The sequence below is a fragment of the Schistocerca cancellata genome, chromosome 12, assembly GCF_023864275.1.
Source record: "Schistocerca cancellata isolate TAMUIC-IGC-003103 chromosome 12, iqSchCanc2.1, whole genome shotgun sequence".
Classification (NCBI taxonomy): Eukaryota; Metazoa; Arthropoda; class Insecta; order Orthoptera; family Acrididae; genus Schistocerca; species Schistocerca cancellata.
In genome coordinates, this window is record NC_064637.1 from 40719455 (window position 1) to 40736283 (window position 16829).

The following is a 16829-nucleotide window of genomic DNA, read 5'->3' on the forward strand; positions in this document are numbered from 1 at the left end:
AGGGTAGAGGAAGTGGCGCCCTACCGCCCTAGGCAGGGTGCCCGCCGCCCTTTGTCCTCCGCGTAAACAAAGACACCTCCCCTCCCCTCCCCCCCCCTCCACCCGTGCACCCCTTAGCAGCTCCGGCCTCCCTCAGGTCTCCCGACTTTTACGTGCGTGTTTACCTTACGGAAGCTTTCTGCCACTCCTCCGCCGAAACAGAAAAATAATAATAGACGGCCGGGCGCAGTGTGGGAGGGAGGGAGTGAAGGCCGTGGGCCACCTCGCGGCCGCCCGCGTCACGTCTGCCGGAGAACCTGACGTGCCATTTCAGTTTAGTGCCGTATATTTTTTTCGGCGCGTAAACATTCACCCCTTCCCGTGTCGGTCCTAACATCCTGTCCTCGGCGCCCCCGCTAGGGGGTGAGGGAATATAAGTTGCAGCCGGGGGTGTCTGCCGTCTTGTCCGGCGGCTCTTCGGGGTCGAGACTTTCGGTAAATTCACAAATAAAGCTTTTTTTTTTTTCTTCCCTCTGCTCCCGAAACGAGGGAAGGCCAGCCTTAACCAGCCTCTGGAGGCGCCCCTCAGCCCTTCGCGGAATCTGAGACTCGTCACAGCGAGTTCGGTGACAGGAAACGTACGGTGAATACTGTTTGTGTCACGACCGAGTGACTGCGAACGACGAATGTTGGCTTTTGACGTCCCGTCCACGCCCAGATCATTACTGACGAAGAAGCGGCAATGGGGCGATAGCTTTCAACCTTGTTGCTGCGTTTGCCAGGTTTCAGAACAGATATTATCTTCGCCTTTTTGAACTCCAATGGAAGTTGACCAGTCAGCAGGATGTCAGTGAAGAATTCTGCCAGCCATTTCTTAGCTTTTCCTCCCATATGTATCAGGAATTCTGGATGGATACGATCGAATCAAGGCGCCTTAAGGGGAGCCGGAGGTGGTCAAATCCAAAAAAATTAAGATTTTTTCTTTTTTTTTTTTTTTTGCTACCGAAAATTAACTGGAACATTCCTCTTTAATGTAAACTTTGAATTATTGTTCTACTTGCCCTAGAAGTGGAATTACTACCATTTTCCCCCACGCCTGCAGAGGAAATGGGCGGCCGCTGAATGCATCTAACACCCTCTCGTGACTTCCTGGCGAACTGCTTGGGATTTTCTCAGCCTTTTACGCATACAGCGAGTGTGCAAGGCTTGGCTACATTGTTTTCTGTGACAAATGAAGCGCTAAGAGCACGGAATGTCGTCTCTTTGCTGTTAACCGTTTCGGCTTCGAAGGCTCAAACAAACTTTGGGTTCAAGTTAGCTCAGTGATGGAGGGAGAGGCAGGCTTACTGATGAGGTGATTGAACGTCTACAGAGATACAATGGGTATACTATAAGGCAAAATACTAGTAATGTTAGTGACATGCGAAAAGCAGTGTGGGCATTGTTCCTTCATACTGCTTCTTCCAATGAATACCCTCAACACAGCCTGTGCCAAAAAGATTCCTGGTGCAAATATAATGCAAAAAAAGGACTATGATCACAAACATGGTTTGCCAGCAGCTGTGATAAATGCAATAAAACCAATTTTTCATGACTTAGCACAGCCAGAATTGTTATACAAATGTCTACAAGGAAAGACGCAGAATCCTGATGATAGCGTAAACAATTTGATTTGGAAAGCGATTCCTAAAGAGGTGTTTGTAAGCATAAAAACACTGCACTTTGGCATTTATGCTGCAATAGCAACCTACAACCAAGGGAATAGTGTGAAGTGTGAAGTTCTGAAGGCATTAGGATTTACAGCTGGGGTGAACACTGTACGAGCACTAAGAAATATTGACAGAGAAAGGATAAGAGGAGCAGAAAGAAGAGAGAGGCATACGAAGTATGATGGAACAACAGACCAGAAAATAAGACAGAAGAGGAAGCTTTTGGAGGATGAAGAAGACGACCCTGATAATCCATCCTATAGTGCAGGAATGTATTGAGAAACTTTGATAGCCGTTTCCCGTAAATTAGAATTTTTCGAATATAAGGAATATTTTCTCAAAATCCACTCAAGCTAGAGAGATGAAATTTTTATACAGCGCTCCTAGTGGTCAAACTTACATTGTAACACGGCCATTTGCCAATGTGTTCAGTAGTTTCATTTCAGTTTAATTATAAAGCAATTATTTGTAAAAAAAATTTGGGTCATTAATAAAAAAATAATTGGAAGGAAACTAGAAAAGATACTCCAAAATCCCTCTCTCATAACTGCAATACTAAACCACTCTATATGTAAAAAAAATTCAAAATTTTCTATTTGGTAGCTTATTCATAAATGTTACTCAAACTCAGTGATTTTAACATGGGCGTCATAGCCACCTCCGGCTCCCCTTAAGAGGTTTGAGGTCCTTCAGTCCAGAGTCAATGTCTGAAGGGATGGGTATACTCAGATGAGGGAGATGCCTTCTTCTTCAGGTCACGAAGCAGTCGTCTGATATGTCTTGTACGTTTCTTGGCAGGAGGTACTCTTGAAGTAGTAATGATGTGGGAAGCAATTTGGTCTGGTGTTACTTCGGAATTTTTTCTGCATGCTGGTGCACTTCCTTCCAGTTTTCTCAGAAGACTCCAAGCTTTCCTGCTTGAGTGGGTAAACACCATATTTTCGACTGTTTCTGCCATTTCTGCCTCCGAGACATGTCCCAGCTGGACAATAGTTCCGTAGCTATCTGTGGATTTCAAAACCTCTTGTAGAATGGAAAGGTCGGTGGGAAGCAGTGACAGATGTGCACCTCCATAACCTCCTCTCAGGTGCTAAACTTCCAAGTGGATTCGACCGACCACGCAAGACCTGGTCTACTCTCAACAGAACCCGTACCGGCCATGGCCGATGCAGGGATGCTCTCTTTAAGTGGAAGAAGCTGCCTGGTCCAGCTTGTGACTGCGGGGCTCCATACCGGACTGTTCACCACACTGTCAGTGAATGCAGGATTCGAGCCTATCACGGCGCCAAAGAGGACTTCCTGCTAGCAACTCCAGATGCAGTGCGCTGGATTGAAGGACTGGATATTCAGTTGTAAAGACAAACTTAAGTTTCTTGTCTGTCAATATATACATATGTATATGTACGAGGGCAGTTCAATAAGTAATGCAACGCATTTTTTTTCTGAAACAGGGGTTGTTTTATTCAGCATTGAAATACACCAGGTTATTCCTCAATCTTTTAGCTACACAACACTATTTTTCAACGTAATCTCCATTCAATGCTACGGCCTTACGCCACCTTGAAATGAGGGCCTGTATGCCTGCACGGTACCATTCCACTGGTCGATGTCGGAGCCAACGTCGTACTGCATCAATAACTTCATCATCCGCGTAGTGCCTCCCACGGATTGCGTCCTTCATTGGGCCAAACATATGGAAATCCGACGGTGCGAGATCGGGGCTGTAGGGTGCATGAGGAAGAACAGTCCACTGAAGTTTTGTGAGCTCCTCTCGGGTGCGAAGACTTGTGTGAGGTCTTGCGTTGTCATGAAAAAGGAGAAGTTCGTTCAGATTTTTGTGCCTACGAACACGCTGAAGTCGTTTCTTCAATTGCTGAAGAGTAGCACAATACACTTCAGAGTTGATCGTTTGACCATGGGAAAGGACATCGAACAGAATAACCCCTTCAGCGTCCCAGAAGACTGTAACCGTGACTTTACCGGCTGAGGGTATGGCTTTAAACTCTTTCTTGGTAGGGGAGTGGGTGTGGCGCCACTCCATTGATTGCCGTTTTGTTTCAGGTTCGAAGTGATGAACCCATGTTTCATCGCCTGTAACAATCTTTGACAAGAAATTGTCACCCTCAGCCACATGACGAGCAAGCAGTTCCGCACAGATGGTTCTCCTTTGCTCTTTATGGTGTTCGGTTAGACAACGAGGGACCCAGCGGGAACAAACCTTTGAATATCCCAACTGGTGAACAATTGTGACAGCACTACCAACAGAGATGTCAAGTTGAGCACTGAGTTGTTTGATGGTGATCCGTCGATCATCTCGAACGAGTGTGTTCGCACGCTCCGCCATTGCAGGAGTCACAGCTGTGCACGGCCGGCCCGCACGCGGGAGATCAGACAGTCTCGCTTGACCTTGCGGCGATGATGACACACGCTTTGCCCAACGACTCACCGTGCTTTTGTCCACTGCCAGATCACCGTAGACATTCTGCAAGCGCCTATGAATATCTGAGATGCCCTGGTTTTCCGCCAAAAGAAACTCGATCACTGCCCGTTGTTTGCAACGCACATCCGTTACAGACGCCATTTTAACAGCTCCGTACAGCGCTGCCACCTGTCGGAAGTCAATGAAACTATACGAGACGAAGCGGGAATATTTGAAAATATTCCACAAGAAATTTCCGGTTTTTTCAACCAAAATTGGCCGAGAAAAAAAATGTGTTGCATTACTTATTGAACTGCCCTCGTAATTTAATTTCATGGTATGTCTGTATTAGCCATACGCTAAATAAATAATACTGACGAAGTGCGAACACGAATTAGATGCGGACAGAGGAGCAAATCGTCCTCCTCCGTAGATTAGGTGGCCTCCATGTGGAGTATCCGTGTTCGACTCCCGTTACTGCCAAGTGGGAGGACTGATACGAGTGCACTCAGCCCCGTCATGTCAATTGAGGAGCTCCGTGACAGAATAGCAGCAGCTCCACGGTCTGGAAAGACTGCGAAACGGCCCCACAATACCGCATCCAAGTAACGCCGGAAGGCAAAGGATGACACGGCGGCCGGTAGGCATCCCTTGAGCCTTCACGCTCTGGACGAGGAGCAGAGGAACAAATCGGTCGCAGCCATATTTAAGAGCAGCCTCCATCTCGTGCGATTTGCGGATTCGGTGGAAAGGCGTAGTCACTGCAGACACTTTTACGGTGTAAAATGCAGTCGGCCGTTGTGACCGAGTGGTTCTAGGCGCTGCAGTCCGGAACCGCGCTGCTGCTATGGTTGCAGGTTCGAATCCTGCCTCGGGCATGGATGTGTGTGATGTCCTTAGGTTAGTTAGGTTTAAGTAGTTCTAAGTTCTAGGGGACTGATGACCTCCGATGTTAAGTCCCATGGTGCTTAGAGCCATTTGAACCATTTTGTAAAATGCAAGTCTGGTTCTTGACCTCTGCCCTTGTTCTCGTGGTCCGATATTTCTAAGATACGATAGCAACGGAAGAATTGCAGGGCTTCTGACGCATCGGCGATTCAGCAGGACTGGGGTACGGTGGTGTCGCTTATGACTTCTACAGTTGAGACAATGACAAAAAAGCTTTTAGGTCATTCGAAGTGATTTACAAACACTGCTTACAGCTGATGCGATTTGGTAGTCAGTTGTGAAGTCCCTACTACAAGTTTGATGCTTATAGAAGTGGAGTAACCATGAAAAGACAGGTGGTGGTTCAAGACAGGAAAGGAAGAGGTAAGGCAGGAAGAGTTAGAGGGAAAGATAGAATAAGTAAAAGAAGTGCATAGGGAAGGGTCACCAAGCGGGGAAGAAAGGAAAGGTGGCAGAATGAAGTGAATGGCACAGCGGATGGTAGGAATATTAGTTAGCTAAAGCGGTGAAGGATCAAACCTCAATGAGAGGACAGAGAGAGAGAGAGAGGGGGGGGGGGGAGTGATGGAGGTAACAATGAGTGAAGGTGGGAAAATAGCAGACAAGAGGAGAATGAGGCATAGAAGAAGATAGCGATAAGGAAGAGGAAAAGGGTTGGCAGTGAAGGAGAAACCAGATCAGAAGAAGTGTCAGGAAATGGAAGAGGACAAGAAATATTATCACACAATATTTACAGAATTGTCGTAAATATGGTTCAAGTGGCTCCGAGGACTATGGGACTTAACATCTGAGTTCATCAGTCCCCTAGAACTAAGAACTACTTAAACCTAACTAACCTAAGGACATCACACACATCCATGCCCGAGCCAGGAATCGAACCTGCGACCGTAGCGGTCACGCGGTTCCAGACTGGAGCGCCTAGCACCGCACGGCCACACCGGCCGGCCAACATTGTCACAGTTTCTGCATAATAGTAAGTGGTATTATATGAAATTGCGATGAATTCAAATATAAGCTCATATAACTGACACTGCAGTGCACATAAAATTTTCTAGTTACTTGCTTCTTCTTCTTCTTCTTACGCTTCTCCTCCTCCTCCTCTTCCTCCTCTACTGTCTCTCTTTCTTTTTCTTGTACATTTTTATGTCTGTAATTATTACTTCTTATATTGATTCTCCATTTTTCTCTCATCTTCTCCTTCTCCTCCTCCTCCTGCTACTACTACTACAATATCGTCTTCTTTCTCTTCTGTATCCCTGACTTTGATATTTCCTGTTTGGTTTCCCGTCTCTTTTTCTTCTTACCTTCGCTTAATATCCTAATCAAAATCTATTGCAATTTCCTGCCAAAGGGTTCAATTATTTGTCAATATTCCTAATAACTTGTGCACATGTGTAGATATATTCACTTTCAGTGGCTCAAAAATGTAGCTGCAAAAATATTAATCTAACACTAAATGCCGATAAAATCAAAATTATGAAATAGTTATCCCAATGAGATAAAGTAAATTAGCAAAAGTAACCTGCCACGTACCAAGAACCATCTTTACATGTTTTTAGCGGTGCATGCAAAATCTTGACAGCCATTATATCTGACATATGTCTGGAGTGTGTCAAGGAATGAGTGGTTTCTTACAAGTTAGGATAGATACGGGACTGACAATCTGTATTGTATGATACCTACTGCGTACTTACTGAGGGCATCGAACTAGACAGAGAGAATGTGGCAATAGACGAGCTATTCGCAGTAAGGCGATATCCTACTGTGGAAACCTGTTGCTTGTAGACCGCTGTACCGTAGAGCTCAGGAGAGCAGGGGCCGTGGGAAGCTGTGCTTGGCGCGGCTTGTTTTGGCTGCGCCGTGTCGTGTACACAGCAGGGACGCGTGCAAACTGGCGCTTTCGCCACCCACGCCGAGGTGGCAAAAAAGTTGGCCGCGGTGGGACCTCGGCTGCCGTGAGCTCTGCTGGCTGGGAACAGCTGGGTGCCCCGTCAGCAGCGCTGGCCCAGCTGACGGTGACGTCGACGCCCCCCTTCCAGCGCCGAGGAGGAATCTCGCACGTCGGCGTGGAATCATCATCTAGGGCACCGTGTTTGGCCCAGTGGGGAGCTTAGCAGTTTATCCTTGGTAATGGTGGTCTAGCTCCATGACTGTGGATGATAGTACTTCAAAAAATTCAGAAACCGACAACTTTTTATGGAGCTTTTTTTCCCTCACGGCGCGTTTCGGGTCTTCACCCATCTTCCGCCGCCGTAATATATTTTTATCTTCGACTTTATTACGTTTTTGTTGACGGAATTTTTAACGCTGCAGCCGTCCTGTACAAAATAGTAGTACCTGAGTTGTATATTTGTGTTTGTGTGTGACGGCCAGAGTGGCCGAGCGGTTCTAGGCGCTACAGTCTGGAACCGCGCGACCGCTGCGGTCGCAGGTTCGAATCCTGCCTCTGGCATGGATGTGTGTGATGTCCTTAGGTTAGTTAGGTTTAAGTAGTTCTAAGTTCTAGGGGACTGATGACCTCAGAAGCTAAGTCCCACAGTGCTCAGAGCCATTTGAACCATTTTTTTGTTTGTTTGTGTGTGTGTGTTTGTGTGTGTGTGTGTGTGTGTGTGTGTGTGTGTGTGTGTGTGTGTGTGAGTGAGAGAGAGAGAGAGAGAGAGAGAGAGAGAGAGACCTCGCCATAGCCAGTCTACATTTTATATCCTCTCTACTTCGACCATCATCAGTTATTTTGCTTCCCAAATAGCGAAACTGATTTACTACTTCAAGTGCCTCATTTCCTGATTTAATTCGACTACATTGCTTTATCCTCGTTTTTGCTTTTGTTGATGTTCATCTTATATCCTCCTTTCAAGAGACTGTCCGTTCCGTTCAGCTGCTCTTCCAGGTCCTTTGCTGTCTCCGACAGAATTACAATGTCATCGGTATATATAACTATAGTTAACAATCGTTTAGCCGGCCGTAGTGGCCGAGCGGTTCTAGGCTCTTCTGTCCGGAAGCGCGCTGCTGCTACGGTCGCAGGTTCGAATCCTGCCTCGGGCATGGATGTGTGCGATGTCCTTAGTTTGGTTAGGTTTAAGTAGTCTTAAGTCTCGGTAAGTGATGACCTCAGATGTTAAGTCCCATGGTGATCAGAGCCATTTCAACCATTTTGAACAATCGTTTAGTTCAACCCAGTTACATTTTCACTGTTGGCTAGTGAAATCGGTGTGAAGTATGTGGCGGAGGAAACTCGACACCGTACCTCGTGTTATATAGAGTTTATTATCTAACGATAATAAACTCCGGCCGGCCGCGGTGGCCGAGCGGTTCTAGGCGCTTCAGTCCGGAACCGCGCGATTGCTACAGTCGCAGGTTCGAATCCTGCCTCGGGCATGGATGTGCGTGATAGTTCAGTTCTAGGGGACTGACCTCAGATGTTAAGTCCCATAGGGCTCAGAGTCATTTTGAGCACCGAACAGAGGAAGAATGACTTCGAGAGTTCATGATATGTCGTCCAACCACTGTACTCTAGTTACCCCCTCCCATACCACTATAAATGATTAAGGGGCTCCGGAACGCCCTATACTTGCAATGTTAAAATAACGCTTATAAATTACATCTTTCCTCACAAAGTATTTGAGGTAGGAAGTTGAACTTTTTACAGATTATTTATTGGAATATGGGCTACAACTTAACACAGGGATTTTACAAAATTTTAGTTCAGTTATTAAAGATGATTTTTTTCAATTGTAATGAAAATTCACAACATTTTTTTGCAATTTTTTATTTATATATTCAAAAATATACAGTTTTTTGGAAAAAGGCTGTGTTAAATTATGCAGAAGGTACTGTTTAACATTTACTGAAAGTTTGAAACAAATATGTTTGGAAGATCCTTAGAAAACATGTAATTAGTATGAGAAAATAAAAGTTTTGGGAATCGAGCGACAAAGATTGGATTAACTTTTTAGTGCATTCCAGGTCCATAGGATGGATTATCTTCATCCTCTGCAAACTCCTCCTCCAGCTTCCTCTTGTTCCTCCTCCTGTTTACTCTTGCTTGTATTTGTAGACTCTTTACAGCCCTGTCTGCAGCCCGAAGGCGTTCCTTGTCTAAAGCAAGCATCGCTCGTACTATGTTAGAACCTATCTTCATTCCCATATTTCTAAATACCTTGCACCTTACAATGTTGCCATCATTGAAAGTCGCAACAGCATCATACACACCAAAGTGAAGTGTTTCTATTCCAACAAATACAGTCTTGGGGATTCTCGATCATATAACACTATTTACACTTTCATTGGGGTTTTGAGTTTTTCCGTGAATACACTTTTTCAACAGTTCAGGTGCTGCTAAGTCTCTGAAAATAGGTTAGCCACAACACATACTTTATCTCACATCACTAAAATGTACCTCATGAACACGGACGTTAATAATAACACCACTTGACAGCAGTTTAACAGCGCCACAGTGGGTCACGCCCATGTAGACCACATTTCAAAAAAAATTTTAAAATAGTTGTAGTCTTCGGAATTGAATAAATTATATATCTATTAAAAGGTAATAGTCTGCAGATTCAGAAAACGCAAAAAGTAAAAATTGAACTCCGCGCGCGCACACACACACACACACACACACACACACACAGACACACACACACACACACAGAGAGAGAGAGAGAGAGAGAGAGAGAGAGAGAGAGAGAGAGGCAGGCTCCAGCCTAATAAAGCAAGCCCGGCCTGGCGAGTGTTCTGCGCTCCCCTCCCCTCTTTTCCTTGTATGTATCGCGGCAGCCGCTAAGCAAAACAGGCGCAAGTGAAGCCCTAGAGGCGCAGCGAGCAGATCAAAGAGCGCTGGCTGTTCCCAGAACGCTCGCCGGCCTAGGCTGGGCCGGCCTTCCCCCTGTCCCCTGTTCTGGGAAGCAGCAGGTGCCGCCGCCTCTTTTTGTGGCCGCCGCCATCTTTGTCGCACACCTGTTACGCCCCCGCCGCCCCCCACCTGTTTTTGTCTCCTGTTTGTTTGTCGCTTTCCCGGGGCGGCCGACCGAGGGACCGTACGCTGCGCCTTCACTTGTCTGCTCTGCTCGCTCGCAGGCTGTGGCTTCTCCCACAAGCACTCTTTCTGCTTCGGCCTGGTGGTGTGTGGCGGAGGGTATTTGCACCTCTCTTCCCTATTTCATCGGCCAACGACTGTCCGCAACCTCACAAATCTTCCGTCAGAACTTGAACACAAACATCCATCTACCCACCCTCGACTCTTTAGACAACCGAGTTCCCATGTGGAAACAGCTCTGTTTGTTAGCTTTTCCCGGCCGTAGTGGCCGAGCGGTTAAAGGCGCTACAGTCTGGAACCGTACGACCGCTACGGTCGCAGGTTCGAATCCTGCCTCGGGCATGGATGTGTGTGATGTCCTTAGGTTAGTTAGGTTTAAGTAGTTCTAAGTTCTAGGGGACTTGTGACCACAGCAGTTGAGTCCCATAGTGCTCAGAGCCATTTGAACCATTTGTTAGCTTTTCACGCATCTCGGTCCTTATGACGTCCTGTCTCCTGAACTTGAAACATTTATGAATGATTGTGCTGATAAACCCCTTACGTTATTTGGTTTCCAAACAGCTGAGCAAAACTGAACGTACTCAGACATTTCTCTCTTTACTTATTCAGATCAACACTAAACTGACACAATATTTTTAGCGCAACGCAGTCTGACTTTCAATAATCCCTACAAAAGAATGGCGCTGACTGACAATAACCTATACCTTTCATGAATCACTTACCTCACAAAAATCTTCGTTACTCGTAACTACTGCAATACAGCGAGCGCCACTACTGCCAGCTAAACAAAAGATTCAAACTACTGAAGGCACTAACTACTTATAGGCATAGTTAGCAAATGAAGGATTTTGATAGAGAACAAACAATGTATTACCTCAATAGTGTTCAAAAGTGATCGTATAAGTCCATGACATCCAGTCTTACAAATTTACTCTTTCTGACGGACACACGTCCAGATCGTCCGCTCTCAAAATTCTGCCATCTGTCTCCCCACATCCACCACTGCTGGCGGCTCACCTCCAACTGCGCAACGCTACGCGCTGTTCACATCCAACTGCCCAACACTACAATAGCGAATATTCCAACAATGCCAACGAGCCACAGACTGCACACAGCAGTCAGTGATTTTTATACGGAGCGCTACGTGGCGTTACCAACATACACTCCTGGAAATTGAAATAAGAAGACCGTGAATTCATTGTCCCAGGAAGGGGAAACTTTATTGACACATTCCTGGGGTCAGATACATCACATGATCACACTGACAGAACCACAGGCACATAGACACAGGCAACAGAGCATGCACAATGTCGGCACTAGTACAGTGTATATCCACCTTTCGCACCAATGCAGGCTGCTATTCTCGCATGGAGACGATCGTAGAGATGCTGGATGTAGTCCTGTGGAACGGCTTGCCATGCCATTTCCACCTGGCGCCTCAGTTGGACCAGCGTTCGTGCTGGACGTGCAGACCGCGTGAGACGACGCTTCATCCAGTCCCAAACATGCTCAATGGGGGACAGATCCGGAGATCTTGCTGGCCAGGGTAGTTGACTTATACCTTCTAGAGCACGTTGGGTGGCACGGGATACATGCGGACGTGCATTGTCCTGTTGGAACAGCAAGTTCCCTTGCCGGTCTAGGAATGGTAGAACGATGGGTTCGATGACGGTTTGGATGTACCGTGCACTATTCAGTGTCCCCTCGACGATCACCAGTGGTGTACGGCCAGTGTAGGAGATCGCTCCCCACACCATGATGCCGGGTGTTGGCCCGTGTGCCTCGGTCGTATGCAGTCCTGATTGTGGCGCTCACCTGCACGGCGCCAAACACGCATACGACCATCATTGGCACCAAGGCAGAAGCGACTCTCATCGCTGAAGACGACACGTCTCCATTCGTCCCTCCATTCACGCCTGTCGCGACACCACTGGAGGCGGGCTGCACGATGTTGGGGCGTGAGCGGAAGACGGCCTAACGGTGTGCGGGACCGTAGCCCAACTTCATGGAGACGGTTGCGAATGGTCCTCGCCGATACCCCAGGAGCAACAGTGTCCGTAATTTGCTGGGAAGTGGCGGTGCGGTCCCCTACGGCACTGCGTAGGATCCTACGGTCTTGGCGTGCATCCGTGCGTCGCTGCGGTCCGGTCCCAGGTCGACGGGCACGTGCACCTTCCGCCGACCACTGGCGACAACATCGATGTACTGTGGAGACCTCACGCCCCACGTGTTGAGCAATTCGGCGGTACGTCCACCCGGCCTCCCGCATGCCCACTATACGCCCTCGCTCAAAGTCCGTCAACTGCACATACGGTTCACGTCCACGCTGTCGCGGCATGCTACCAGTGTTAAAGACTGCGATGGAGCTCCGTATGCCACGGCAAACTGGCTGACACTGACGGCGGCGGTGCACAAATGCTGCGCAGCTAGCGCCATTCGACGGCCAACACCGCGGTTCCTGGTGTGTCCGCTGTGCCGTGCTTGTGATCATTGCTTGTACAGCCCTCTCGCAGTGTCCGGAGCAAGTATGGTGGGTCTGACACACCGGTGTCAATGTGTTCTTTTTTCCATTTCTAGGAGTGTACTAGTTCACCTTTCTACCACTGTTTTGCGGAGCGCACAAGCTGCTCACGTCACTTGTTAGATATTAGTTCGCCATTACATGGTATAAGTGTACTTCGGCAGACAGATCCGGAAGCTGGAGAGATATTTAGAGATTGAATAAGTGTCCCTAACCGTCGTTCCACCAACCTGTCGTCTTCTGAAGTTGTGTCCCCAGCGCAGAAGACAGCTCGTCTGTCGTGGGATCTTCTTCGGCGGAGGCCGCTATGCTGTCATCTCGAACCTGAACCTGTGGTTGTGCTTTTTATGGGATGCCACCTGCCGAGGATAGTTTCTCTTTCTACAGAAGACAAGATCTGCAGTATTGACAATGATGGTAGGCGACACTTCTCATTAATGTGTCCTGTTTGTTTATCATTAAAATATTCGCACATTTACTCTGTCCTTTACAACACTCGACATAGCTTTCTTAATTGTATGGTAACTTCTCCGTCCAACTTCCGAAATATGATACACATGTTCGGCTCTTGTCTACGCACTAGACAGAGTGAGTATTACAGATCCACAAATAAGTAGCGCCCTACAAAGAGTACAACATGTGCGGCTCTGAAGAACACCCGAAACACAATGACTACTACATTTCACATATAAGTAATGCAGATACTGAGATACGTGTCCGGCTCTGAAGAACACCCGAAACAGAGTGACTAGGGCAGCCAAAGTACTTCGTCTCCCAGGCGCGCCAAAGAGACCCGAAGGTGTCCGAAGCACTTCGGTTGTAATATCGTTACTTTTATGTTTCACAAAACTAGTCAAATTTAATAAACAAAAACGATAGACTAGTAGGATAATCTTGAGAGGTTGTCATACTAAAAACTGGACTAAATACAATGAAAGGTATTTAAATAATTAAGAAGAGATGTTAGGCGTTTTGGCGGCTAGCACCTGAACGTGCCGATCAATCAGAAGCAAGTTGGCGGTCTCTCCCACGGGACTGGTACGTTCTGTGCCACCTGTCGCTTGTACCTCACTCCACTTTTGTACCATATGCTACTTCACGTGTATGAAGCTGCATCAAGGCCAGCTTTCAGGAAGATGAAATACTGGCGGCCACAGGAATATCGACAACAGGAAAAGTTTTTATATTGTGCTATGTTTCTCGCAATTTCTTCTAGGTATTCACAAGTATGCCTTTCACTGACGTGAGAAAAGTCATGGGATACCCAGTTATACGAGGTGCATTCAAGTTCTAAGGCCTCCGATTTTTTTCTATTTAACTACTCACCCGAAATCGATGAAACTGGCGTTACTTCTCGACGTAATCGCCCTGCAGACGTACACATTTTTCACAACGCTGACGCCATGATTCCATGGCAGCGGGGAAGGCTTCTTTAGGAGTCTGTTTTGACCTCTGGAAAATCGCCGAGGCAATAGCAGCACGACTGGTGAATGTGCGGCCACGGAGAGTGTCTGTCATTGTTGGAAAAAGCCAAAAGTCACTAGGAGCCAGGTCAGGTGAGTAGGGAGCATGAGGAATCATTTCAAAGTTGTTATCACGAAGAAACTGTTGCGTAACGTTAGCTTGATGTGCGGGTGCGTTGTCTTGGTGAAACGCGCAGCCCTTCACGGACGTTTTTGTTGCAGTGCAGGAAGGAATTTGTTCTTCAAAACATTTTCGTAGGATGCACCTGTTACCGTAGTGCCCTTTGGAACGCAGTGGGTAAGGATTACGCCCTCGCTGTCCCAGAACATGGACACCATCGTTTTTTCAGCACTGGCGGTTACCCGAAATTTTTTTGGTGGCGGTGAATCTGCGTGCTTCCATTGAGCTGACTGGCGCCTTGTTTCTGGATTGAAAAATGGCATCCACGTCTCATCCATTGTCACAACCGACGAAAAGAAAGTCCCATTCGTGCTGTCGTTGCGCGGCAACATTGCTTGGCAACATACCACACCGGCAGCCGTGTGGTCGTCCGTCAGCATTCGTGGCACCCACCTGGATGACACTTTTCGCATTTTCAGGTCTTCGTGCAGGATTGTGTGCACAGAACCCATAGAAATGCCAACTGTGGAGGCGATCTGTTCAACAGTCACTCGGCGATCCCCCAAAACAATTCTCTCCACTTTCTCGATCGTGTCGTCAGACCGGCTTGTGCGAGCCCGAGGTTGTTTCGGTTTGTTGTCACACTGTGTTCTGCCTTCATGAAACTATCGCACCCACGAACGCACTTTCGACACATCCATAACTCCATCACCACACGTCTCCTTCAACTGTCGATGAATTTCAATTGGTTTCACACCACGCAAATTCAGAAAACGAATGATTGCAGGCTGTTCAAGTAAGGAAAACGTCGCCATTTTAAGTATTTAAAACAGTTCTCATTCTCGCCGCTGACGGTAAATTTCCATCTGCTGTACGGTGCTGCCATCTCTGGGACGTATTGACTATGAACGCGGCCTCATTTTAAAACAATGCACATGTTTCTATCTGTTTTCAGTCCGGAGAAATAAAATCGATGGCCTTAGAACTTGAATGCACCTCGTAATATCCTTAGTCTTATGTTTTACAAAACTAGTGAAATTTAATAAACAAAAACGGGAGACTCGTAGGGTATGCTTGAGAGGTTGTCATACTAAAAACTGGATTAAATACAATTAAAGGTATTTAAATAATTAATAAGAGTTGTTAGGCGTTTTGGCGGCTAGCACCTGAACGTGCCGATCAATCAGAAGCAAGTTGGCGGTCTCTCCCACGGGACTGGTACGTTCTGTGCCACCTGTCGCTTGTACCTCACTCCACTTTTGTACCATATGCTACTTCGCGTGTATGAAGCTGCATCAAGGCCAGCTTTCAGGAAGATGAAATACTGGCGGCCACAGGAATATCGACGACAGGAAAAGTTTTTATATTGTGCTGTGTTTCTCGCAATTTCTGCTAGGTATTGACAAGTATGCCTTTCACTGACGTGAGAAAAGTCACGGGATACCCAGTTATATCGTGACGAACCCGAAGTAATGCAGAAATTCGACGTGGCATGCATGGACTCAGCAAATCGTCGAAAGTCCCCTACTCTAATAATTTAGCCACTCTGCGTGTACAGCCGTCCGTAATTTCTAAAGCGCTGTCGGTGCAGGGTTCAAAAATTGTTCAAATGGCTCTGAGCACTATGGGACTTAACATCTGAGGTCGTTAGTCCCCTAGAACTTAGAACTACTTAAACCTAACTAACCTATGGACATCACACACATCCATGCCCGAGCGAGGATTCGAACCTGAGGACCGTAGCGGTCGCGCGGTTCCGGACTGAAGCGCCTAGAACCGCTCGGCCACCGCGGGCGGCACTTCTCGTTGGGAAGACAGTGTCGAAAGCGAATATGGCGCTGACTGCGTAGTCTTGAAGTATGATAGACTGGTTTTCCAGGTCGCGGTCAGGTATTCGCTCACCGTCTTGTGTGTGTGTGTGTGTGTGTGTGTGTGTGTGTGCGTGTGCCCGCATCACGCTTCCTTGATATACGTAGCATCCAGGAAGCTGCGTTCTGCGTAGGATATCACTGTCCGGTCGCAGAACAACAAAGCGTGTCTGGCGACCCCTTCGAAGCCGTGTCGTCGCTATAAGGGGTTGCGATATTTTTTGCTTTGCTGACCATGTGGAGGGGTGCGGTGCTCACGGCATTGGAGCGAACGGAGCGGGGTCCGAATCCCGAACAGAGGGACTAGCGGAGCCAAAGTACTTCGTCTCCCAGGCGCGCCAAAGTGACCCGAAGGTGTTCGCAGCATTTCGGTTGCAATATCCTTACTCTTATGTTTCTCAAAACTAGCACTGGCAGGACACTGCTCTCAGATTCGAAAGTATACCGCTTCGAATCTCAGACGGCCGATTTTCATCCGCACTGTTATACAGGAGATAGCGAAATGGTATCGCCGAAATTTTGTGAAACATTCTTCACGAGTAGAGAAATCAATGGCGTTACGTGGCGGTCGCTCCGGAAACGCTTTATTTCCATGTTAGAGTGCATTTTCCACTTCTCTTCAGATTCACATTAACTACAGGAAACGCACAGAAACAACGTACCAGCAGTACAACAAATCCAGAATGAGATTTTCACTCTGCAGCGGAGTGTGCGCTGATACGAAACTTCCTGGCAGATTAAAACTGTGTGCCCGACCGAGACTCGA

At 47.3% G+C, this 16829-nt stretch overlaps 1 protein-coding gene and 1 non-coding gene across 2 annotated transcripts in view; both read left to right on the forward strand.

Moving 5' to 3' along the window:
* The window catches only part of LOC126109428 (zinc finger protein 1-like), a 236720-nt gene that overhangs the window by 118809 nt on the left and 101082 nt on the right, over positions 1-16829 (forward strand). The gene's annotated exons all lie outside the window — the stretch shown is intronic.
* On the forward strand, positions 7424-7507 carry Trnas-gga (transfer RNA serine (anticodon GGA)). Its single transcript is given in 2 exon segments — positions 7424-7463; positions 7473-7507. It is a non-coding gene; the product is annotated as a tRNA-Ser (tRNA).